This window comes from Triturus cristatus, chromosome 3_2 (genome assembly GCF_964204655.1).
Source record: "Triturus cristatus chromosome 3_2, aTriCri1.1, whole genome shotgun sequence".
In the NCBI taxonomy this organism is placed as follows: domain Eukaryota; kingdom Metazoa; phylum Chordata; class Amphibia; order Caudata; family Salamandridae; genus Triturus; species Triturus cristatus.
The window spans coordinates 664,262,455-664,289,822 of record NC_140584.1 but is presented as its reverse complement, the minus strand read 5'-3'; the positions used below and the strand labels follow the sequence as shown (position 1 = coordinate 664,289,822).

The following is a 27,368-nucleotide window of genomic DNA, read 5'->3' as shown; positions in this document are numbered from 1 at the left end:
CACCTTCCTCAAACACCAACTCCTTTACACCTTTTCTACTATCAAAACCTACCTTATTGCACCACTGACTTTCTATAGCTCTTGACTTCATCTTTTCTCTGTCAACCCAAACCTGAATCTTCTCTTGCAACCACATCGGAGACTCCTTAGTACCCGGCTCTCTCCCTTTCAAAGCAATAAAAGGAGAAATTCCTGTCACTGAGTGAGGCGTAATCCTATGACCCCACATCATTCTCCGAAACTCATCTTTCCACGATAAACCATTAGATAACGAACGCTGAATGCACTCCATTACAATCCGGTTCACTCTTTCCACAAGTCCATTGGCTTGTGGACAGAACAAAGCTACTTTATCATGAGAGATCCCAAGACCACTAAGAAAACTACTCAGTTCATTTCAAAAAGCTTTATTCGACAGTATGTCTTAAAAGCACATTAGTACATAAAATACAACACAAAAAATATCATAGAACTATATACAGACTTTAAAAAAACCATTAAATCCAATTAATTACTGTCGAAAATGTAATTAAAACAATAATATTAGCTAAAAATTCACTGAGTATGAAAGAGGTGTCTTAGCTCATGGAAAATACTAACTAACAACAGGTTGGGTGAATGTTCGACTGCGTATTATCCAGGACCAACTTAAAAACTTTGCCACTGCCACCGCTACATAAGGTGAACAATCACAACTCAGTATCCTTAATGCTTCTTTATAATTTCGAGTTGCCAACCTGAGACAAATGGGTCTAAGCCACCTACGACGGGGGCAGCATAGAGAGGACATACAAAAAGCACATGAGCTACAGATTCAGGCATATCTAAACAGTTATGACATCTGTCATCCTTGGTTAAGGACCAATTACTTGTGAATGCCTTAACTGAAAGGGTGCCTACTCTAAATTGAAAATATAGCTTCCGATCTTGCGGCCTCTCAATGATGTCCAAGTATAATTCACATTTTGGACGTAATTTGTGATCGAGAAACCGACCAGTTAGATTTGTTGTCAAATGAATTCTATGAGATTCCGTCTGGACCATTTCCCAATATTTTTCTTTTATATATTTTTTTGTTTGGAAAGTTGATACGTCCGGCTTATTCCATAAGATACTCAGGTCTAACTTTAGCAAAAGAGACCTAATTTCCTTTAACCACTGGATTTCATGGAATTGGTCAGTCTGGATCACAACCTTCAGACCCCGGGCATAGTGCATTAATTCTGGGGTCGTCCAAATGCGTCTCCAGTACAGCAATGGACGCAGTCTGGCTAGGTCAGATATGTTTTTTCTGCCCAAATCCAACAAAAGCGGAACAGTTGGAGTACTTTGGGGCACTCCTACCAATTTACGCAGAAAAGTATTCTCTGCTCTCACCAGGCTATTCAAATTGGTAAAGCCCCAAAGTTCAGATCCATAGAGAGCTGTATTAACAACTTTCATATTATATACCTCAAGGGCAGGAGTAATTGGCCTAGTTAAGGAGGACCTATGTTTAAGGGATAAAGCACCTGCAAGCTGATGAAATTTTAACAAGGCCATATCCAAATGTCGATTCCATCCCACATTCGTTTGTAGCAAGAGGCCAAGATAAACAAAGGAATCAACCTGCTCAAGAGGTGTACCATTGAGCAAGATTTTACCCTTGAAAGAATTTGCCTGGTTCAATGACATGAACTTTGTCTTTGGGATGTTGATCTCGAGACCGCGCTGGTGGCAGAACTCCCCAAATGCATTAACGGGCTTCTGTAGGCCGCTCGGGGTTCGTGAGACAATTAGGGTGTCGTCCGCGAACATGAGAACAGGCACGCGAGCTCCAGCCAATATAGGGGCATCAGTGGGGGAGCTACTAAGATGTTCCACTATTCCGTTTATATATAGGGAAAACAGGGTGGGGGCCAGAACACACCCCTGGCGAACACCACGCTCAACAGGGAATGGCTCTGTGACCTCACCCTGGGCCCCCCATCTGATTCTCGCGTAGCTGTTCTCATGCAGCCGGACAAGCAAGGTCAGAAGATCAGGCGGCATCCCGTGGTTGGCAAGAACAGACCAAAGTTTACAACGTGGGACTAAATCAAAGGCCGTTTTTAAGTCTACAAACACTGCATAAAGTGTCCCCTTAGAAATCAGCACATTTCTCCAATATAACAAAGTAAAGAAGAAAACTTGGTCGATCGAACTTGTGCATGGACGAACTCCAGCCTGGAAAGGGGATAAAATATCAGACGACCAACCAATTTTTGGGCTGAATCTATGAGGCTAATAGGCCTGTAGTTATTTGGTAATGATTTGTCCCCCTTTTTAAAAACAGGGATGATCTCGGCTCCCTTCCATGAAGATGGAATGGGGGCTCCCCTAGCCACTGAATTTGCTAACAGTGCAAAATACTGGCACCATGAGGGCCTGTCACTCAGGAAGATGTCAGCTGGAATGCCATCCATACCTGGGGCTCTACCTCTGGTAACACAGTCTAATGCCCTGTCTACATCATCATCTGTAAACAAGTTATATTGAAAAAGAATAGTAGGTGGGGGATTACTAACTGATAGCAGCTGATTACGAGCATATTGTGGTTTGAAAAATTCCAACCATGATTGCTGGGGTACATTATTTTGTGGGGAGTCCCCTTGTTCATCCCTATCCCATTTTACAATATTCCAGAATTGTTTGGAATCCTTAAAAGCACATGCCGACTTCAGATCCTGCCATCTGTCCTCATCCCACTGTCTTTTTGCCGCCTTTTGGACTGATCTATAAAAACCCCTTGCCTCACGTACTCTGATAGTGTTCTTAGCCTTTACCTCTTTAATCTATATTGACCTTGCATCCTTACAGGATTTATTGTACCATTTAGCTGTAATCGTTTTAAAGTTTCTATTTCCCCTGGGGCAGGCCTTCTGGAAAAATGTCTTAAGTCTAGAAAATAAGTTTTCATGGGCCTCTAGCATTATACAAGGGAAATCCTGTCTATCAATTTGAGTATTTATTTCCATCAGTGCCTTTGTGACTTCATTCTTAAGTGCAGCCATCTGGACAGGGTTCACTGCTATTTTATCCCATTTAACATGGCGCAAATTATTAGTCGCTACAATATCCAAAGTGGTAGTTACTCCGACTCTAGGCTCTGCTTTATCCCCAGTTTGGACATTAAAAGATGAACAAAGAGGGTTGTGGTCACTTTCTAACTATGGTTTAATGACCATATCAACCAATCTGTGCCAGAATCTAATGTCCACAAGTAGGTAGTCAATCCGACTACTGTTCCGCCCGTTATCAAAGGTACATGCACCCTGCTGGTCAGAGGGGGTTCTCCCATTAGCTGCTCGAAGTCCTCTTTCGAGACACATAGATTTTAACTGAATTGCTGCAGCTGACCATCTTTTGATGGCCGGGAGATCAATCTTAGGGATACCCCATCTATTGTCCTCTTCGGCAGAAATATCCTGGTCTTCTTGGCCGAGTGGTTCATAGGTGGTGTTAAAATCGCCCCCCACTATTGGGACAAACTGTACTGGGAGATCCTCTAATTGAGTGTCAAGAGCTGTAACAACCTCTGAAACACGCCCTCCTGGTTGGCCTCTGGCATAGACATTGAAAACGGCCAGTTTGTTGCCGTCAGGCCATTCAAGTCTAACTGCCAGAATGTCATTTGTCAGGGCTCTGACCTTCTGTGCCTTACAACTGAGGGTCTGGCGAATCCATATCACCAGGCCTCCAGTAGGTCGTCCTTTTAGGCTTTTAACAGCAGGGACAAAAAAGTTAATGTAGCCTACTCGAAAAACCGCATCTATCGACCAGGATTCCTGAAAAAGGATAATGTCATACTGGTCGATAAATGCGCACCATTCCAAAGATGAAATCTTGTTGCCAATTCCAGCAAGATTCCATGAGATAAGGGATAATCCGTCCTTTCTGGTTCGGGAGATGTTCAATTTAGTGAAATTATTTTTTGGACCTCCCAAAATCACATCTTGTCCCTCTATACAATGCTCTACCTCTAGTTCAGATAAAGGGTGAGGGTTTAGAATTGTGCCATGAGTTTCAAAAGAACTTTCTACGCTCCTTGGATCCAGACTCCTGATTGTTATTAAATGATTATTATGGGAAGACCCTATAATCTTTTCTGATTCCACCGAAATACATGTAAGTAAGGTTAGACCAGAATGGTCACCCTCATTAGGTGGAAGATGGTTGTTCAATTGTGTCTCCCTATGTGAACTACTAAAAACATTATGGCCTGGACTCGACAGTCAGTGACAGGCCTCCATGTCTGTCAATGCCCCAAAGCGATTCCTCAAGTTAATTCCATCAAGAGGAGATAGTAAACCCCCTTTCACTATTGGGCAAGTATGGATAGGCATTATGCAGGGCCTAGAACTATGCCGTTTACACCATGGTTGATCATAGAAAAATTCTAGAGTTAGTGGAATTATGGCCGAGCTCCTAAATTGAGGGGGGAATAGATTTGCTAGGACTATCAACAATGTTTGGGGATTAGAAAAATTTACGGCTATACAGTCACCCCCAAATCTCTTCTTACTCGTACCCAGCCAAGGTACCCTTCAGGCCATTATAATATCCTTGGCCAGTTGTTGTTTCCCCCTGTCGGAGATCCGCATATTATTAGATAACCAATGGAAGACTTTGTCGATTAGATCACTTGCGAGTTCTTCTTTACCTGTGCTTAAACAAGGAACATTTGCTAGAACAAGGACTAGGGGCGTGGCCTCGGGAATGAGCTGGAATGCTTCTCTATCTAAAGGCGGTGAATGATGAACACACCGAGCATCCAGACTAATAATAAGATTAGGAAATGTAACCCCCTTACCCGATTTTACTGGGGCCCTGGTGTTCGAAACACCTTGGGAACCTAGAGTTTTTTCCTTCGAATTAGAATCAACATCCCCAGTTAGGGTGTCAGTCTGACTCAGAGGTTGAGGATGAAGTGTGGCTGAGATACTTGAGGTAGGTAGCTGGGTCAGTGGCTCCAAGGGCAGTAGTTCACAATGAACTAAAGGGGGGTTGGGTAGGCCATTCACCCCACAGCTCCTTTCTATACCAATCATTTTTTCCTCTAAGGAGGATATCCTAGCTATAATCGGAACCAGGATATGGTCTAGTTTCCCCTTAAATACAGCCCAGAGAGAATCCATTTTATCCTCCAAAGGGAGGCTAGGGGTATTGGGTTTGGCTATTTTACGCCTAGACTTTTGTGACCCTAGCCCCTCTGGAGGAGCAACCTTACTTGATGGCCCCACCCCTCCAGCCCTTGTACAACATCTTTTCTTTTGGGTGGGAGTGGGAGTGATGCTAGGAGTAGTAACATCTATCAAGTCTGTTATGGAGGATGTAGGGGACTGATCGTAAGTATTCGTATCGTTTTCTATTAAATCCCTTGGGAGATCAGGCACTGTGGGCTCCAACTGGGACTCTATTCCCTCTGGTTCTACATGAACCAGCGCAATGGCGGATGACCCTGTATCCAGAGAAAGTCTTCTTTCAGTTCTTTCAATTTCGTCATTGAGCATACTGGATACTTTCACCAGATAGGAGTCCAATGTGGCTACGCCCCCTCCATTGACGTTGGCACCTTTTGTTTTCCTTTTCACCATCCTCCCAACAAAGATATCAATTGCAAACAGTACAGTACCTTAAGTGGATAGTTCTTAGGGGGGTGGCCCAGCCCAGCCACCTTCAGCCCCTAGACGGCCACAGACGGCCCCGCCTTTGTCCCGGGCTTCTCCCGGCGACATCCGCGTGCGTCCCGCGACGCAGAGGGAGCCGCTCCTTTTTCAGCACCTCCGTGCGCGCTGCAGCAGGGTAATGACATGGTGCCACTAAGCACCCTGGGAGGTGTAGTCTGCCCCAACTGCGGCCGATGAGCACTGTTCGGCAGCAGGGCAAACAATCAGCGAGCGAGCCCCAAGTTCAGCAGCAATGGCCACACAGGTATGCACTCACACTCCAAGTGAGCAACAGCCCCTCATTTCAGAAGAAACTAATTGGACTCCATTATCCGTCATCAGTGTTTTTGGTACCCCTTTCTCCAGGAAGACTTCTTTGAGAAATGTTTTCACATTAGCAGTAGTGATTTGACCCATAGATTTACACGTAAACCACTTGCTATGATAATCCTCCAACACAACCAAGAACTGATTACTGCTTCCTAGTTTGTCAATTGGACCCAACACATCCAATGCCAATTTCTCCCATAGTCTCATAGGTAATTCTACACATCTCAAAGGAGGTTCTCTTGTAACTTTCACTTTATCACTATTGCTACACGCATGACAATCTCTCACCAAATCTTCTACATTCCTTTCCATTTCAGGCCACCAAAAAGACTCTCTCAATCTCCGCTTAGTTAAACATCTACCTAAGTGACCTTCATGTACGATTCTCAACAACTTTGTTCTCAACAAGACCGGAGGAATTATCCTATTCCTTCTCAAAATCTTATCTCCTTGTAAGCTAAGCTCATCCTTTACCTACAAATACTGTTTATGCATTTCCTCTCCAACAGAATCATTCCAACAATTCATAATGAGTTCCCTCAACTTCTTATACTCATCATTCTTTTCCATTGCTTCCTTCCATTCATCTTGATTGATAGCAAATTCACTATCCACATTTACAACCAATTCCTCCAAAATTTCCACGCAAGAATCATCCTCCACCGGCATCCTAGAAAGACAGTCGCAATAACATTCTTATTGCCACGCACATACTCAACCACAAAATTGTAATCTAAAACAGATAGTAACCACCTCAATATTCGAAGAGTCATGCTACCATCTAATCCACGTCCACCTTTGAAAATATGGACTAAAGGTTTGTGATCCGTCTTGACAACAAAAAGTATCCCCCACAAATAGTATCTAAAATGTGCCATTGTCCAACAACATGCCAGAGCTTCCTTTTCTATGGTTGAATATGATTTCTCTGCACCCTGTAATCTACATGAAGAAAATCCAATAATTGTTTCATTTCCATCTGACACTTGCAACAAAACTGCTCCAATTCCAACATTGCTTGCATCCGTAACCAATATGGATTTCTTCTTAGAGTCAAAATGCCCCAATGATGGAGCACTGGAAAGACAAATCTTCACATTATTAAATGCATTTTCACACTCAGAATTCCATTCAAACACAGCTCCTTTCTTTAATAGAAGTCTCATTGGTTCTACTAAATCAGCAAACTTCGGAACAAATTTCGAACAATATTCAGCAAGACCTAAGAAGGACTTCAACTGCTCCTTATTAGTAGGACAAGGAGCATCTTTGACAGCTCTTACAATACTACCTTTCGGTCTTATTCCATCTGCCGATATTTGATGACTCAAATAGTTGACTTCACTCAATCTATTTGACACTTTTCTTTTTTAATTGTTAATCCACATTTAGAAATTCTCTGTAGAACTTCTTCCATAAGTTTATCATGCTCATCAATGCTCCCCACAATCATTATGTCATCCTGAAAACATAATATTCTCTCCATCCCTTTAAATATGTTTTGCATGATTCGCTGGAATATAGCAGAGGCTGATGCCAATCCAAAAGGCATTGTACAATACCGAAATGCCCCCAAAGGTGTTACAAATTAAGTTAAAGGACGCGACTCAGGATGTAGATTCACCTGTTGATAGGCTGAGGACATGTCTAGCACACTAAAAACACAACCTCCAACCATCATGCTTAACATTTCTCCAATGTTTGGTAAGGGTTGTCTATCCACCCAAATATTTCTGTTAAGATCTCTCAAATCAATGCATAGACAAATTTTATTACCATCCTTTGGAGCAACGACAATTGGAGATAACCATTCTGATGACTCTATTGGTTCTATAACTTTAGCTTCCAGCAATTTATCCAATTCCTTACGAAGTGGTTCTTTCATCATATGTGGTATTGTCCTGACTTTATGCACAATGGGTTTAGCATTTCTTTTTAAAATAATACGATGATCAAACCCTTTCAACATGCCTAAATTATCAGAAAAAACATGAGAATACTTTTCCATTAACATCTTTCCCCACCCATTGTTCATATCAACATTGGTGGATACATTTTCTACATTTGGTTCAATAGCCATAACTGGTTCCACAACATAGTATATTGTTCAAATCTCTCTGATGTCGTCACCCTAACAAATTTGATCCCTCTTGTGTGACATAAACTCTTCCATAAACCCCATTGTTCTTGAAGATGTTATTCATCCGTTGCATTTCTAAAATATTAATTTTTGATCCACCGTACCCAACAGCTCTTACATCTGCTTGCAGAAGATCTTTCATCTTTCCATCCATTTTTTCTTGGAAAGTTTCCTTAGAAATAAGAGAAAAAAAAAAATCCAGAATCGGCCAACAATCTTACTGACCCTTTTCCCAATGTGATTTCACAATGTGGTTTCTCCAATTTTTCAGTAGTCTCTCTTTTTAAATTCATACAATTGCTGTCTATATTCATCACAAAATCTGAATCACATTTTTCCACCGTTTCCATTACTTGAGATGCATCTAATTCCACCCCTTCTATATTTAGGAACAATTCTTCACTTTCTTCTTCCTTGACACTAGTAATTTGAGCACTTCCCTTTGATCTGCATGGTTTTGCAAGGTGACCTCTTTTTCTGCATGCTCTACATGTAGCATTTCTTGCACCACATGCAAAACTTGAACTTACATGACCTGGACAGCCACACCTATAACAAATAATGGGTCGCCTTTCCCCAACTTTAACTGGTACATTTTCATTACTTTTATTCGTTGCTTTCTTGAATACTTATCTTTTTACTTCCTTGACTTCTGCAGAAACTTCTTTTCCAATAACTACCATTGAATTTTCAGTTACACTCTTGCCCATATCGATTTATTTGATCCCATGGTCAGTATTTTCCATGCTCCTAGCAATTTGAATACCTTGTTCTAAAGTAGGGTCCTTTAATAATAGTTTTTCCTTCACCCTTTTGTTGTTCGTGCACCTTACGATTTGATCCCTTATAAAGGAATCACACAAACCTTGTTCGCAAGTAACAGCCAAACCACGTAAGGATGCCACATATTATATAATACCTTCATCTATCTTTTGTACCCTGCAAAAGAATGTATGTCTTTCAAAAACAATATTTACTTTGGGAGTTAAGTGTCTTTCTAACATCTGTAATGGCATTTCATAAATATTCACTGGTTGACCATCTCACATACCCAATGATATTTCAGGTCAGTCATCATATATTCTCCTTCCCTCTACTCCGAGATGATGTAAAAGTATAGCTTGTTTCCTTACAGGACCATATTTGTCTCCTCCAATTGCTAATACATATGTGAAAAATATATTCTTCCAACGTTTCCAAGGAATAGAAGGTATTACCACAAAGTTCACCATTGTTTTAAGTTCCAAATGTACCTTCCAAATGCAAGTAGCACGTCTGGTTGAGCTGAGCACATTTCATCCTATCGTATGGACTCCACGTTTAGACTGCTCTTTATTAACTAATGACAAACATGCTTTTTCACGCAACTAATATGCACCCTAGTTTTTAGTACCCAATGCTTCTTATCTTCCAATCAATTACCGTTTTCTGTGGGAAAAAAAGATTTTTGCCCATCTTTAAACATATCTCTTACTCTACGAAGGAACTGCATGAGCTACAGAGGTCTTTCCATACCTTCCAGCCATACCTTCAAAATGCTAGTGTGGATCGTAGTCCATAGCTATGTTTTCTGGTGCAAGAGGTATGCAGAACAGAGACATATTGACTTAGACCTGGGTTTACAAAATGTGGACATTAAATGGTTTGCACAGAGAGGATTGAAGTGGCACCGATTGTTGCCTTTGGTTAAAACCTGTTTGCATCTCCAACACCCTGACCTCATGATTGTGCATTGTGGTGGAAATGACCTAAGCACATTGACTGGGATAGGTTTGGAAATGCTAATGAAGGACACCTTTCGACAATTAATGTTGCTTTTGCCTCAAACTGCCTTTGTATATTCCAATATATGCCAAAGACAGAAGTGGAAATGGTCAAACCAATTTTGTCCTCAGATTGAAAAATGTAAGAAGAATGTCAACAAAGCTGTGTCTGCATACCTCAGAGACCGTAGAATAGGGTCGATCTACAACCAACAACAACATAAGTTTTGATATGGCTGATATATACAGAAGTGATGGAGTGCACTTCACAGATCAGGGAAATCGAGTTTTTCTGAATAACCTGAAGCTGTGCATTCGCACTTATATGTAGCTCCAACTAATAAACACAAGGGCTCTTTTTAGAGCCGCCTTATAACTGACAACTTAGGCCCGCTATTTTAGGGCCAGGTAACGGCAACTCCCGGACCCTCGCCAAAATGTATTCTCCACACAGCTGTGGCTCAGCGGCCAGACCATCCGACTTTGCAGCACAGAGCTCTTGCTTTGATCACCGGCTCTAGCGACAGCTCAGGAAGCACCATGTGACTCTGAGCAATAGCTCACTTAATTTCCACGCTGGCCCCCAGCGCCTGCAGAACCGTACGAGTGAGTAGTTTGCACTTTACAAATACCGGATTGATTGGAAACGGCAGAATTGAACTTCACACTCCCTCTGTAGCACCCCCCAATCACCCTACAGATGTCACACTGTTTAAAACAAAACTTGCTCCTAGTACGTATGCACACATGCGACACTACTTAGACAGGTGTGCCGCAGCGGCCAGAAAACATGAGTTCAGAGCACAGGGCTCACAGTTTAATCCCCTGCTCTGGCAGCAGCTCAGCTCAGCACCATGTGACTCTGGGCAATAGCTCACTTAATAACTCACATAATTTCCACGCCGGCCTCCAGGGCCTTCAGACCCATAGCGGTGAGTAGTTTGCGCTTTACAAATATCGTATTGATTTACCTTCGCACTCCCTGTATAACACCACCTAAGCACCATATACAAATTTTCCGTGTTCCAAACAAAACTTCCTCCTACTACCCAGCGCCATCAGACCTGTACGAGTGAGTAGTTTGCATTTTCCAAATACCTTAATTGATGTGATACGTGCAGATTTACCTTTGCACTCACTGTATAACACCCCCTAAACATCATACACAACTTACAATATTCGAAACAAAAGTTCCTCCGAATAGGTATAACTACATGCTGACACTACTTGCACAGATGTGGCACAGCGGCTAGAGCACATGACTTCACAGCATAGGACACACAGGTTGGACTCATGCTTTCATCCCCGAGTCCGGCAGCAGCTCAGCTTAGCAGCATGAGACTCTAGAGAACACCTCACATATTTTCCGTACCCCAGCACTTTCAGACCAGTAGGGGTCAGTAGTTCGTCCTAGTAGGTATAAACACATGCTGACACTACTTCCACAGGTGTGGTGCAACGGAGAGGGCACCTGACTTCACAACATAAGACACACAGTTTGGGCTCACGCTTTAATCCCCTAAAGATCCCACAGAGGTTACAGTGCTCCTATCCTCCTCTTTCCTACTTTTTTTGCCCTTTTTTCCCCTTACTCGCTTCGACAGAATCACAAAATGGCGGCCAACACTTCCTAGTTGCAACCGCTCGCAGCGCTCCCAACCAATAAGCAGCAAGCTTGTGCTCGTAACGCCTCAGCCAATCAGATGGCAGAATTCCCAAATATCGACATCTGTAAATTTTGATATCTCTCTAAAACTACTGAACGGATTTACACCACATAAACAAAAGCATGCTTTCTAGACCAATACCCTTCTCCCTGCCAAATTTGGGGTAATTCCGTTCACCCGTTCGACCTGTAGCCTTGTCTAAAGTTTCCTATGGAAATTAACATGGAGAAAACACATTTTGGGACCCCCCTTTGTTCTCGGTCCCCCTTGACGAATCACCCCCAACTTTCAACATAGGAGCTGATATGAAGAAAGAATTGGTTTGGAAAATTTCATGAAGATTCATCAAACGACGCCAAAGTTATAAGCAAAACAAAAAATGCTCTTCCTATGGAAACTTGGTCCTAACTATAACTAACAGTAGGATATATATATATATATATATATATATGTATATAGATATATATATATATATATATATATATCGGCAAAGCACTCTCTTCTCTCGTATCCGACCAGCTGAGCAGAAGGGAGCACGGACCACAAGATTCTTTTCAAATATCTGTTCGTTTATTCAAGACTTAAACAAACAAGGCAGCCATTACGCGTTTCATCCCTCCTGGGGGACTTGATCACATATATATATATCAATGAAATACCCTTTCAGGCATAGAGTGACGAATAAATTATGCAAAAAAGAAGCAGAGAACTCTGGGTAGTTCTCAAGTTTAGGTGAAAAGCAGCTCCTGTATGGAGCACTCTCAACACCAGCGACACTCTAGATCTGCTCACCTCAAATGTCTGTTTTTCTATCAAAATCTTTAAGCATAGGATTAGTACAGTGCCATCCACGCTGAGATAGAAAAGGACAAAGTCTTTTGCCATTTGTACAGCAAAGTCTTTAAGCATAGGACTAGCACAGTGCTGTCCTTGCCGAGCTGTAAAATGACAAAAGAAAGCCAATTACCACTCCAGGCACAGTATTACAGCTTTGAGTTGGTAAAATACCAATCAAGCCAACCTGAAATGAGTAAAAGCAACCCCTGACACAGCGTTTCGCTCTAATTAGAGCTCTTCAGAGAGGTATAGCTTTGTCCAGACACAAGGGAGCACCCAGTATAAGTCAATGAAATACCCTTTCAGGCATAGAGTGACGAATAAATTTGAGGTGAGCAGATCTAGAGTGTCGCTGGTGTTGAGAGTGCTCCATACAGGAGCTGCTTTCCACCTAAACTTGAGAACTACCCAGAGTTCTCTGCTTCTTTTTTGCATATCTATATATATATATATATATATATATATATATATATATATATATATATATATATATATATTCCACGAATTCCTTAATAAGGATTGACGGCGCCGTGTCTTGTGCTGCAAAATAGTTTTATTTGTCAGCTGCTGGACGCGTTTCGCCTGACCTGCAGGCTTGCTCACCAACATTTTAAATAAAGTTTTTCGCCATTTTAAATGTGCACAAATCAAAACAGAGGTCACATGGTGGACTACATAAACAGTGTGATGGAAAAAAGACTTGTAGTTTTTTGTTTTGTAATCTAAATAGTTACACATTCCTTTTCTCTGCACACATAATGCCTCAACCATAGATCCTTTATTTATGTGAGTACATTTCGGATATTTTGTTTCTATGATTGATCAGACATATACTAATATTTTTTATTTTTACGCAAAACCAGAATATATACCGATCTCTGCATATAAGTAATTTTAGCCCCAGTGTGCTTCGCGACTCAAAAATTGTATATAAGAAACAATTTTGATACGGCTCGTGCCTGAGAATCAGCGCTTGGTATATACAACACGTGGTATATCGCATTTCATCTACTAAACATGTGTTCGTTGCCCATTATGTTGCAATTATTATAGCCCAAGTGGGCAACAGTTGATACAGTTATCTACAGTCTCTTTATGCTTCCAATGGTATGTGACTTTCTTCTAATACCTACTACAAATTAACCGTGCTTAAATGTGAAAATGGTTAAAAACGGAAAAGGGAGTAGCGTATTTTTCAGTTCCTATTCTGTTTACAGATGTGTGTATAAATCTTCTTCTACATTCAAACCTGCAGGGGTTTTGCAGTTTAATTTTATTATGTACTTGGATTCCAATTTCCTCAACTGCTTCTCACGATTTCCCCCTCTCTCATTTGGTTTGACAGCATCTATTACATAATAGGTTAGGCCCGTTATGTTTTTTTGGTGGTGTCGTTCAAAGTGGCGTGCCACTGGGTACCTCCTGTCTCCATTTTTGACTGCTCTTAAATGCTGCAACACCCTCTTATGGACTGGTAAGATCGTGCTGCGATCAGTCCACACGGACACTGAAGCACGTAGACAGCATGGTCTGTCTTGTAAGTATAATGACCTCTGATTTTAAATTCCTTACTTGCTAGATTTGATGTATATTTCGTAGTATTAGTCCCATGGATGCAGGCTTTGCATTTTGTGCATTTGATAAAACCTTCTTTTTTGTTTAACCACATCTTGGACGATTTAATGGGCACCTTTTTCATTACATTGCTAACCAACATTTCTTTAAAGCTTCTCGCTTTTCTGAATGTTAGTTGGGGCCTTCTCTGCACGATTTTACCCAGCACCGGATCATTTCTGATCAGGTGCCAGTGTTTGGATAGTATGTTTCTCACATGTGTATGCTGCGTGTTAAACGTGGTTATCATCCTGCATATATTCACATTTAGAGTTTCTTTTTTCTTTTTTGTGTTGCTCATCTTAAATAGAATGTCTTCTCTGTTTTTTTTTTTAGCTTTCAGAATGGCTGAGTCTATACATTGATCTGGGTACCCTCTCGCCTGAAAACGTGTATGTAAAATTTTCAACTCTGCATCACAGTTGTTTTTGTTGCTACAATTACGGATTGTTCTGAGGCTTTCCCCATACGGAATACTGTTAATTAAATTCCGGGGATGGAAGCTTTTGGCATGTAGCAACGTGTTGCCTGCCGTAGGTTTACGGTGTAACACTGTTTCTACTCTACCCATGTCAATATAGATGGTAAGATCTAGAAAATTGACTGTGGTGTCACTGATGTCACTTGTAAATTTTAAGTTCAGATCATTATTCTGTAAATGCGCAATAAAGTCAATTGCAGAGTTTCTGGAGCCTTTCCATACGATGAACAAATCATCAATGAATCTGCTCCAATGCATCACATTGTTTTGCCAAATTTCTGGGTACATTTTTTGGATCACCTGCTCCTCCCACAAGCCCATATGCAAATTCGCAAAGCTGGGGGCGAAGCAGGTGCCCATCGCTGTGCCACATATCTGATGGTATAGTTCATCATTAAAAAGAAAGTAATTATTCTTTAGGCAAAAAGCTGTCATTTCTATTAACATCTGGGTATGTGCCCAGAATTTTACTGGTCGATTGCCCAAAAAATGTTTGACTGCATTTAAGCCATGTTCATGGCGAATGCTGGTGTATAAACTTGTCACGTCTATAGTTACCAGTAAAAAATCACTTTCCCATGGCATGTCATATATTCGTTTCAAAAAATCCCCTGTATCCTGGATATATGATGAAAGACATTTTGTTAGGGGGCATAAAAAAGAGTCTACAAACTTGGAAGTGTTAGCTAGTGCACTCCTGATAGCCGAAATTATAGGGCGGCCCGGAGGGTTCAATTGATCTTTATGTATCTTCGGTATTAGATACAACACAGGTGTTACTGGGTTACTGATTTTCAAAAAATTCATTTCCTCTTGCTTCAATAGACCTCTTGTATATCAATCTGATAACATGCTATTATACAAGACATGACTATCCTGCATAGTTGATTCAGATATTTTGACATAGTTTGAACGATTGTTCAATTGTTTGTTTGCTTCCAGTAAGCATTTCTGTTTGTCCCAAAGTACCACATTGCCGCCTTTGTCAGCATTCCTCACAATGCAGTTAGAGTTCATTGCTAATTTGTTGACTAAGGCAAGGTATTCACGTTGTTGTTTTGGTACAGTTTCTTGTTTAGACAGTGTTTTAGTACATAGTTGTTTTCAGTCATTGACTACCAATTCACTATAGATGTCAACTGCATCCTTTCCAGTCATTGGGATAAATTTAGAGGTTGGTTTGAAATGCGTTGGATCATTGCTGATGATATTGATGCCTACACATTCTGCCAATGATACTGCTCGATCAATGTCCGCACTTGTACTTGTAGATGGTTGAGAAGAACATGGTTGTTCCTGCAAATTATACATATCTAGCATGAAGTTCATGTCCTCTACCACTAATTCTGTGATTGTTTCCGATGTAGAGGGGTCTTCACTTGATAATGTCGTTTTCGCGTTGTCACTGAAGTATTTCTTCAGTTTTAGTGATCGAATAAATTTGAAAACATCGAGCCTTGTTTGAACGTAATTAAAGTCTTCTTTTGGGCAAAAAGATAGGCCTAATTTTAAAATTCTTTGTTCTTTTTCAGATAATTGTATGTTGGTCAGATTTACGATTGTAGCTTTATCATCATCTATTATTTCCTTTTGTTCTTGGGCTGCCCTGCGTTTTCTGAATAGTTTTGTGCCCTTCCTCCTCTGTTTCCTCTGCCTCTTCCTCTTGGAGGCTTTGTGTACTGGACGAATTGTCTTGGTCGGAGATTGAATCTTCTCTCTTGCAAGATTCTCATGCCAAAAGCTTCCATCCCCGGAAAAAAGAAACTCTAAATGTGAATATCTGCAGGATGATAACCACGTTTAACACACAGCATACACATGTGAGAAACATACTATCCAAACACTGGCACCTGATCAGAAATGATCCGGTGCTGGGTAAAATCGTGCAGAGAAGGCCCCAACTAACATTCAGAAAAGCGAGAAGCTTTAATGAAATGTTGGTTAGCAATGTAATGAAAAAGGTGCCCATTAAATCGTCCAAGATGTGGTTAAACAAAAAAGAAGGTTTTATCATAGCACAAAATGCAAAGCCTGCATCCATGGGACTAATACTACAAAATATACATCAAATCTAGCAAGGAAGGAATTTAAAATCAGAGGTCATTATACTTGCAAGACAGACCATGCTGTCTACGTGCTTCAGTGTCCGTGTGGACTGAGGTACGTGGGCAGCACGATCTTACCAGTCCATAAGAGGGTGTTGCAGCATTTAAGAGCAGTCAAAAATGGAGACAAAACGTACCCAGTGGCACGCCACTTTGAACGACACCACCAAAAAAACATAACGGGCCTAACCTATTATGTAATAGATGCTGTCAAACCAAATGAGAGAGGGGGAAATCGTGAGAAGCAGTTGAGGAAATTGGAATCCTAGTACATAATAAAATTAAACTGCAAAACCCCTGCAGGTTTGAATGTAGAAGAAGATTTATACACACATCTGTAAACAGAATAGGAACTGAAAAATACGCTACTCCCTTTTCCGTTTTTAACCATTTTCACATTTAAGCACGGTTATTTTGTAGTAGGTATTAGAAGAAAGTCACATACCATTGGAAGCATAAAGAGACTGTAGATAACTGTATCAACTGTTGCCCACTTGGGCTATAATAATTGCAACATAATGGGCAAAGAACACATGTTTAGTAGATGAAATGTGATATACCAAGTGTTGTATGTACCAAGCGCTGATTCTCAGGCACGAGCCGTATCAATATTGTTTCTTATATACAATTTTTGAGTCGCGAAGCACACTGGGGCTAAAATTACTTATATGCAGAGATCGGTATATATTCTGGTTTTGCGTAAAAATAAAAAATATTAGTATATGTCTGATCAATCATAGAAACAAAATATCCGAAATGTACTCACATAAATAAATGATACCAATGTATACCAATCTGATAACATGCTATTATACAAGACATGACTATCCTGCATAGTTGATTCAGATATTTTGACACAGTTTGAACGATTGTTCAATTGTTTGTTTGCTTCCAGTAAGTATTTCTGTTTGTCCCAAAGTACCACATTGCCGCCTTTGTCAGCATTCCTCACAATGCAGTTAGAGTTCATTGCTAATTTGTTGACTAAGGCAAGGTATTCACGTTGTTGTTTTGGTACAGTTTCTTGTTTAGACAGTGTTTTAGTACATAGTTGTTTTCAGTCATTGACTACCAATTCACTATAGATGTCAACTGCATCCTTTCCAGTCATTGGGATAAATTTAGAGGTTGGTTTGAAATGCGTTGGATCATTGCTGATGATATTGATGGCTACACATTCTGCCAATGATACTGCTCGATCAATGTCCGCACTTGTACTTGTAGATGGTTGAGAAGAACATGGTTGTTCCTGCAAATTATACATATCTAGCATTAAGTTCATGTCCTCTACCACTAATTCTGTGATTGTTTCCGATGTAGAGGGGTCTTCACTTGATAATGTCGTTTTCGCGTTGTCACTGAAGTATTTCTTCAGTTTTAGTGATCGAATTAATTTGAAAACATCGAGCCTTGTTTGAACGTAATTAAAGTCTTCTTTTGGGCAAAAAGATAGGCCTAATTTTAAAATTCTTTGTTCTTTTTCAGATAATTGTATGTTGGTCAGATTTACGATTGTAGCTTTATCATCATCTATTATTTCCTTTTGTTCTTGTGCTGCCTTGCGTTTTCTGAATAGTTTTGTGCCCTTCCTCCTCTGTTTCCTCTGCCTCTTCCTCTTGGAGGCTTTGTGTACTGGACGAATTGTCTTGGTCGGAGATTGAATCTTCTCTCCGACCAAGACAATTCGTCCAGTACACAAAGCCTCCAAGAGGAAGAGGCAGAGGAAACAGAGGAGGAAGGGCACACAACTATTCAGAAAACGCAGGGCAGCCCAAGAACAAAAGGAAATAATAGATGATGATAAAGCTACAATCGTAAATCTGACCAACATACAATTATCTGAAAAAGAACAAAGAATTTTTAAATTAGGCCTATCTTTTTGCCCAAAAGAAGACTTTAATTACGTTCAAACAAGGCTCGATGTTTTCAAATTTATTCGATCACTAAAACTGAAGAAATACTTCAGTGACAACGCGAAAACGACATTATCAAGTGAAGACCCCTCTACATCGGAAACAATCACAGAATTAGTGGTAGAGGACATGAACTTAATGCTAGATATGTATAATTTGCAGGAACAACCATGTTCTTCTCAACCATCTACAAGTACAAGTGCGGACATTGATCCAGCAGTATCATTGGCAGAATGTGAAGGCATCAATATCATCAGCAATGATCCAACGCATTTCAAACCAACCTCTAAATTTATCCCAATGACTGGAAAGGATGCAGTTGACATCTATAGTGAATTGGTAGTCAATGACTTAAAACAACTATGTACTAAAACACTGTCTAAACAAGAAACTGTACCAAAACAACAACGTGAATACCTTGCCTTAGTCAACAAATTAGCAATGAACTCTAACTGCATTGTGAGGAATGCTGACAAAGGCGGCAATGTGGTACTTTGGGACAAACAGAAATACTTACTGGAAGCAAACAAACAATTGAACAATCGTTCAAACTATGTCAAAATATCTGAATCAACTATGCCGGATAGTCATGTCTTGTATAATAGCATGTTATCAGATTGGTATACAAGAGGTCTATTGAAGCAAGAGGAAATGAATTTTTTGAAAATCAGTAACCCAGTAACACCTGTGTTGTATCTAATACCGAAGATACATAAAGATCAATTGAACCCTCCGGGCCGCCCTATAATTTCGGCTATCGGGAGTGCACTAGCTAACACTTCCAAGTTTGTAGACTCTTTTTTATGCCCCCTAACAAAATGTCTTTCATCATATATCCAGGATACAGGGGATTTTTTTAAACGAATATATGACATGCCATGGGAAAGTGATTTTTTACTGGTAACTATAGACGTGACAAGTTTATACACCAGCATTCGCCATGAAGATGGCTTAAATGCAGTCAAACATTTTTTGGGCAATCGACCAGTAAAATTCTGGGCACATACCCAGATGTTAATAGAAATGACAGCTTTTTGCCTAAAGAATAATTACTTTCTTTTTAATGGTGAACTATACCATCAGATATGTGGCACAGCGATGGGCACCTGCTTCGCCCCCAGCTTTGCGAATTTGCATATGGGCTGGTGGGAGGAGCAGGTGATCCAAAAAATGTACCCAGAAATTTGGCAAAACAATGTGATGCATTGGAGCAGATTCATTGATGATTTGTTCATCGTATGGAAAGGCTCCAGAAACTCTGCAATTGACTTTATTGCGCATTTACAGAATAATGATCTGAACTTAAAATGTGCAAGTGACATCAGTGACACCACAGTCAATTTTCTAGATCTTATTATCTATATTGACAAGGGTAGAGTAGAAACAGTGTTACACCGTAAACCTACGGCAGGCAACACGTTGCTACATGCCAAAAGCTTCCATCCCCGGAATTTAATTAACAGTATTCCGTATGGGGAAAGCCTCAGAACAATCCGTAATTGTAGCAACAAAAACAACTGTGATGCAGAGTTGAAAATTTTACATACACGTTTTCAGGCGAGAGGGTACCCAGATCAATGTATAGACTTAGCCATTCTGAAAGCTAAAAAAAAAAAACAGAGAAGACATTCTATTTAAGATAAGCAACACAAAAAAGAAAAAAGAAACTCTAAATGTGAATATATGCAGGATGATAACCACGTTTAACACACAGCATACACATGTGAGAAACATACTATCCAAACACTGGCACCTGATCAGAAATGATCCGATGCTGGGTAAAATCGTGCAGAGAAGGCCCCAACTAACATTCAGAAAAGCGAGAAGCTTTAAAGAAATGTTGGTTAGCAATGTAATGAAAAAGGTGCCCATTAAATCGTCCAAGATGTGGTTAAACAAAAAAGAAGGTTTTATCAAATGCACAAAATGCAAAGCCTGCATCCATGGGACTATAATACTACGAAATATACATCAAATCTAGCAAGTAAGGAATTTAAAATCAGAGGTCATTATACTTGCAAGACAGACCATTTTGTCTACGTGCCTCAGTGTCCGTGTGGACTGAGGTACTTGGGCAGCACGATCTTACCAGTCCATAAGAGGGTGTTGCAGCATTTAAGAGCAGTCAAAAATGGAGACAGAACGTACCCAGTGGCACGCCACTTTGAACGACACCACCAAAAAAACATAACGGGCCTAACCTATTATGTAATAGATGCTGTCAAACCAAATGAGAGAGGGGGAAATCGTGAGAAGCAGTTGAGGAAATTGGAATCCAAGTACATAATAAAATTAAACTGCAAAACCCCTGCAGGTTTGAATGTAGAAGAAGATTTATACACACATCTGTAAACAGAATAGGAACTGAAAAATACGCTACTCCCTTTTCCGTTTTTAACCATTTTCACATTTAAGCACGGTTAATTTGTAGTAGGTATTAGAAGAAAGTCACATACCATTGGAAGCATAAAGAGACTGTAGATAACTGTATCAACTGTTGCCCACTTGGGCTATGATAATTGCAACATAATGGGCAAAGAACACATGTTTAGTAGATGAAATGCGATATACCAAGTGTTGTATATACCAAGCGCTGATTCTCAGGCACGAGCCGTATCAATATTGTTTCTTATATACAATTTTTGAGTCGCGAAGCACACTGGGGCTAAAATTACTTATATGCAGAGATCGGTATATATTCTGGTTTTGCATAAAATTAAAAAATATTAGTATATGTCTGATCAATCATAGAAACAAAATATCCGAAATGTACTCACATAAATAAATGATCTATGGTTGAGGCATTATGTGTGCAGAGAAAAGGAATGTGTAACTATTTAGATTACAAAACAAAAAACTACGAGTCTTTTTTCCATCACACTGTTTATGTAGTCCACCATGTGACCTCTGTTTTGATTTGTGCACATTTAAAATGGCGAAAAACTTTATTTAAAATGTTGGTGAGCAAGCCTGCAGGTCAGGCGAAACGCGTCCAGCAGCTGACAAATAAAACTATTTTGCAGCACAAGACACGGCGTCGTCAATCCTTATTAAGGAATTCGTGGAAATTCATTACGGACCTTGCGGGGTTGGTCCGACAAGACGACGCGCCCTTTGGTCTGGAGATGCGGCAGGATTAACCAAGCGGTTTTTCGAAGAGTTTATATATATGTATATATATATATATGTTTTGCCCGATATATACTTACCATTCCGTTGTAAAGGCATGCGTCGTAAGGTCATATGCGTGGTAAAGGCAATGCGTGGTAAATGCATTGATTGCCGAGTGATGTGTGATAAAGGCATGCATTGTTCTATCGTACATCTGCTTGGTAATTGAGATTCATTATATACAAATGTATGTTCTGCTGATATTGTGAAAATCTAGCAAAGCCACAGCTCTTTTTTTTTCTCTAGAACTAAGTACGAGCATCCTTGATATAGACAGCATTTAGGTTACCTCAGATGATTATGAGATGAACGTAATCAGCAGAGTAGAGTTGGAAGATTACGTAAAAGCATTATGCTGTTTTTCTGAAGTTCCATATTTCCCATAGTTTGTTTAGCACAGAGGTAGTTCTAAGGCTTATTGAAGTATTGTTGGACTTAATCAGGTAATATGTAGCCATCTGCCATGGGAGCTTGGGAATAAACAAATTCACAAATATAATGCTGTATAATCAAGAGATAAATAAGTTAAGTTCTAGATAAAAGTAGATCTAAAAAAAGCAAGAGTGTACCAACTAAATAAAACCAAACTGGTCAGTGGTGAATATGTTCAACGCTCTTTGAATTCATAGCCCACCTAGTGCTATATACAAGAAGACACTAAATGCCATGCCCTGCCTTTAGGAGATGGTGCTGGAAGGTAACCTGAGAGTCGAGCGTAGCTCTCTCACCGATGTGAGAGGTGAGAGCAAGCGACCTGAGTGACATCTTTACAATAGGACTGACCTCCCATATAAAAACCTTGCATCCAGACTGCTTAACTGCGCATGTGCCAGTGCTGAACCTTATTCTAACTCATAAGGGCAACTACCCTAATTTATTTACATGGTGAGACAAGGCTAAACCTCACTGACAGTGAAACTCGGATATACAGATATGAAAGAGTCCACTTAGTATTTGGTTCCTTATGTTCCACTTTTTTATTGTGAAGCAAATTCAAATAGGCAGTCTATTGTTGTAGATTGAAATTGAATCCAACCAAAATGTTTCTTTGGATTGAGGAATGACATAGTGACAGCAGATACTAGATACTCTCGCATTATTGGGCCCGAGTCACAGAACTAACTTAAGACAAATTCCTAAACTTACTACCATTTTGGTATTCACAGAAGGCACTTACTCATTTCGGTATTCACAGAAGTTAGGACTCCTAACTTTAGGACTCCTAAATGCCTTCTGTGAATACCGATAGTCTTAAAGTTAGGATTTTTCTCAGTTTAGGAGTAGTAAAGTTAGGACTCCTAACTTTAGGACTCCTAAATGACTTCTGTGAATACCTAAATGAGTAAGTGCCTTCTGTGAATACCAAAATGGCAGTAAGTTTAGGATTTTGTCTTAAGTTAGTTCTGTGAATCGGGCCCTCGGTATTCACAGAAGGCATTTAGGAGTCCTAAAGTTAGGAGTCCTAACTTTACTACTCCTAAACTGAGAAAAATCCTAACTTTAAGACTTTTGGTATTCACAGAAGGCATTTAGGAGTCCTAAAGTTAGGACTCCTAACTTCTGTGAATACCGAAATGAGTAAGTGCCTTCTGTGAATACCAAAATGGTAGTAAGTTTAGGAATTTGTCTTAAGTTAGTTCTGTGAATCGGGCCCATAGTGATTATTTTTTGACATTCTTTTTGCATTTACCGATATTTGCCTAATTTCTCCATTTATTGATATGTATTCACTTGTATGCTTGTTCTGGGAAAATATGTTTGCATCTAGTATTTTTTCACATCTAAGTACATTCTTGCTTGTGTGCGTCTAGAGATTTTGTGCAATATTAAGTCACAGTACAAGTAAAAAGTTTTTTAGCTAGGTGTGCTAAATGCAGATCGTGTTGAAATTGTCTAATGCATTTCTGTATCACTCAAACCCAAAGATATTGTATATCAATGGTAATATGCAGGTTGAAAAAGTTCTTATGCACCTGAAACCTTCCATAGCAGTACTTGCCCTAAAGTATGCAGGGAACCTGTGCATGGGAGAAAGAAGGTATTAGAGTTAAATGTGCACAGAATGTCAAGTGCCTTATAGGCTTGCAAGCGGCCACAATCCACACTTTTTATTAACATATAAGTCTCATTTGACCGTCAATTGCAAACTGAGAAGGAAACTTTTTCCTGAGCCAAAGGAATGAGATTAGTCTGCACAGCCACTGGATCGAAACTGTAAATAATCAAACTATGTGTTTCCCATTCATTTCGATTTTACAGATCAATATGGACAGGAAAGCAGATTGAGTTCTGTCTTTCTGTGTATAAATCACTAAAAATGTGAAACTGGGATCCTGACACGTAGATATTTAGGTATCTGTGTAATTCCATAAACCATACTTCGGAGAAGGACCAGTATGCCTGCAGAAACTGGTTCCCCATTATGCTCCTACCAGAGCCCTTTACTCGAATCCATTATTTGGATTTACCAACAGTGGTTGAAGAGAATGAAACCTTGAGACGCATGCCTGGGCATACAAGGACCTAGACTCAGTAATGCCCCCCGTCTGAACTTGTAATCCAGACCCAATTGCAAGTTCGGAAAGCTCCTCAACTATTCAGACACGTCTTTAGCAAAACTGAACACCAGGCAGAGTCTGCAATCGAAGAGTCTAGAGAAGGTTACTCACCCATCCACCTGGACTCTAACCCACGTACTGTATACTTCTGTTCTTCTGTCAGGGCTCTAAAATGACCAAAGGAGACATAGCATTTACTTAAACTCCCAATAAATATGTCTTTTAACCAATTTGGAATGTAAGTTGTAAGAAATAATGTATGTCTCTGTGCTATTGAAAGACCACAAATATGCATACTATTTTACAACTCCTGGAGCTGGAAAGGGTCTTAAAGACAGACATTTTATTAAGCTATATTGGCCTATTCGAGCAAACAGTAAGTGTAGTACACCTTATTGCCATAAAAGGGATAAATGAACTGCCCTTCTCAAACAATAAACACTTAGTTGCCCGTGGACTGAGACTAATGGTAATTGAATTCCAAGCAGCATTACTTCCCATCAAGGTTTGGAGCCATTGTGCCTTGGAGGACACCTTAGTCTGATGGGTGTTCATTGTTGGTTGAAGAAGGCTGGATCCATATATGGTTTTCAGGACAATCACTATGTGATTTACATTCAGTATCTTTGTAAGTAAATGTAGCCTCTGTGGATATCCTCAAATCTGACACAAATCCATCCTTCCTGGACCTACAGTAGACACATAAACGTTGCCCATCCACCGGTATACCCTGGTAACTTCATGGACACCCTTGATCCCCTCTCCGCAGTCACATTGTCCTACCTCTCAAATAAGTGAGACAATCATCCAGCAGTACCATAAATACGCTGGGCAATTCATCTCTGAACCTTTCATCATAGGGTCAAACCTCAAATCTGAAAAATTCTCAAAGATTTATATAGCGCGAACTTGACCCAAAATATCGGGTATCGGAGCACTTTACATGAGCACCAGTTGCGTTACATGAGGACACTTTCTTTTTTTTTTTTGTTAGGCACGGGGAGTTTAAGTGATTTGCCCAGAATCACAGGATGTTGAGCGTCCCTGCCATGACTTGAACACGGTTCCCCAGATTTGAGGTCGAGAATAGAAGACGCTACAATGTCCGGTCATGAGTATGGCAGCCTAGTTGTCCCCGCCTGAGTAGGTTGAGGAGGGCCCCGCTTTGTCTTTCAAAAGCATATCTAGAGAATCTCTGAGGTCTGGGGCAACTACTGGAACCGAATAAGTTTCAGTATCCCTGCGCCACTTGTTCTCTTTCTAGCATCCCAGCAACTGCCACAATTGCAGGCAAAACTGTCAGACTTATTGAAGATCATAATGTAACATCACCGGCACCAGTCACATTGCAGCTCCTAATATAAACATTTACCTAAGGCCCAAACAACCCTAAACGTAGCTCAGTCCAATAAACTCACTAAACAGTGAACCTCCAAACTAGGCCACTCAGACCAATGGCACTGCTCTCATGCTATTGAGAGCAGCGCTGGGATTAGGTGGGGAGCCTGTGCTGGTGTCCCGGGGACTGTTGGGGCACCATCAGGAGCAGGACAGAAGAGGATCACCAAGGCGGCCGGCAGCGTCCGTGGCAGGTCAGGTATGTTTTTTTTATTATCATTATTTCCCAAATCGCCCGTACTCCCCCCCATCCTCTCACCCCTCCACCCCTCCCCCACCACCCCCAATTGAGCTTTGCCGTGTCTGCCACTGGATTAAAAGAGGCATCTTTGGTCATATTCTCAAGGGCACTCTTAGTGCACTCTTTGGAAGGAGACCAGTAAACCTCATCCACTGGGCATCCCTGGTGGGCTTGCAATAGGCTCCTCCCTGAACAGGGTTCTGGGACGCTATGAATTTGCCCACTACACGTAATCATAGACCTTTCAATGTGTCCCCAAGGGCCTTTATGCTAATATCGGTTTCATAGAAGCACATCCATAGTACATTTCCTTGGCTCTAATGTTGCATCCGTGCATTGACTCTAACAGAAAGAGCAGAAGAAACTTCGATCACCCTCCATAGGACAAAACTGCCTTAGATGCACAGAAATAGGAAAGAACTGCAGTTGTGCTCCCAGAGCTGTTTTGTTAATGTGGCTCCATAGCAATACATATTTAAATAAACTCTGTTTATTTTGCACCTCACTAACTGGATGGTAGAAACAGGGATTTATGACAGTGCTTGCATTTAAATGATCCTTTGAATTTTCTTTCTTAAAAATGAAATATGATTTAACAAAGCGGGATTGGCTAGGTGTTTAGATTAACACAACCCTACGCTGGAACAATAGTTGATGTATGACTCCTGTCATTATGTTTTTGTACCAGGTCCCACATGTATAAGCAATGCTCTGATCCTGAAGCCAGATGTCCCAGAGGGCTGGAAGATTCCATTTAACAAGAGGGAAGGAGGGTGTGGGGCAGCGATGAGAGCTATGTGCATTGGGCTGCGATTCCCACGCCCCGAGCGGCAGCAGCTCCTGATCAAAGTCAGCATAGAAAGTGGACGTATGACTCATCACCACCCTACTGGCTACTTGGGATCCCTGGCTTCTGCACTGTTCACCAGCTATGCTGTAAACGGCAAACCCCCACAAGAATGGGGCAAGGGGTTGATGGATGTACTGCCAGTGGCTAAGAAGTATATCACAGACGCCAACCACTGTGTCTCAGAGAATCTGGAATCCTGGTAAGCGTTTCTTAGTCTTTTGTGTGTTATGCTGTTTGCTGCCTGCAGATCCGACCTCCCAAACAGCCACTTCCCTACCAGCTATTGGCACCAATAGAATTGGTAAAAAGTTGTTTAATTGGGGGGTAGCACATAAATGTAATGTATTATAACAATATTTTATATAGTATATGCCCCCAATTACTTTGAGGTTCATTCATCGACTTTATTTAGAAACTATTGGGGTTGCTATTGCGACCCCTTGCTTGCACCTTGTAACCCCTGACAGTGCCCTTTTTACTCCTAGGATAAGGTTTCTAGGGCAGCAACATAAACAAGAGCACTCGGATATGTTAATGGTGCTAAAAATGAAAAACACACGACAGGGCTCACTGGGACGAGGTGGAGGACATCCTCCAACATCTCCCTGAGGGC

At 40.6% G+C, this 27,368-nt stretch overlaps 1 pseudogene across 1 annotated transcript in view; it reads left to right on the top strand.

Moving 5' to 3' along the window:
- Positions 1–27,368, top strand: part of LOC146857921 (ADP-ribosylhydrolase ARH1-like) — a 131,808-nt pseudogene that overhangs the window by 92,137 nt on the left and 12,303 nt on the right. The window contains exon 3 of the transcript XR_014979968.1: positions 26,594–26,954. The product of XR_014979968.1 is annotated as an ADP-ribosylhydrolase ARH1-like (transcript). The remainder of the gene's footprint in view (positions 1–26,593; positions 26,955–27,368) is intronic.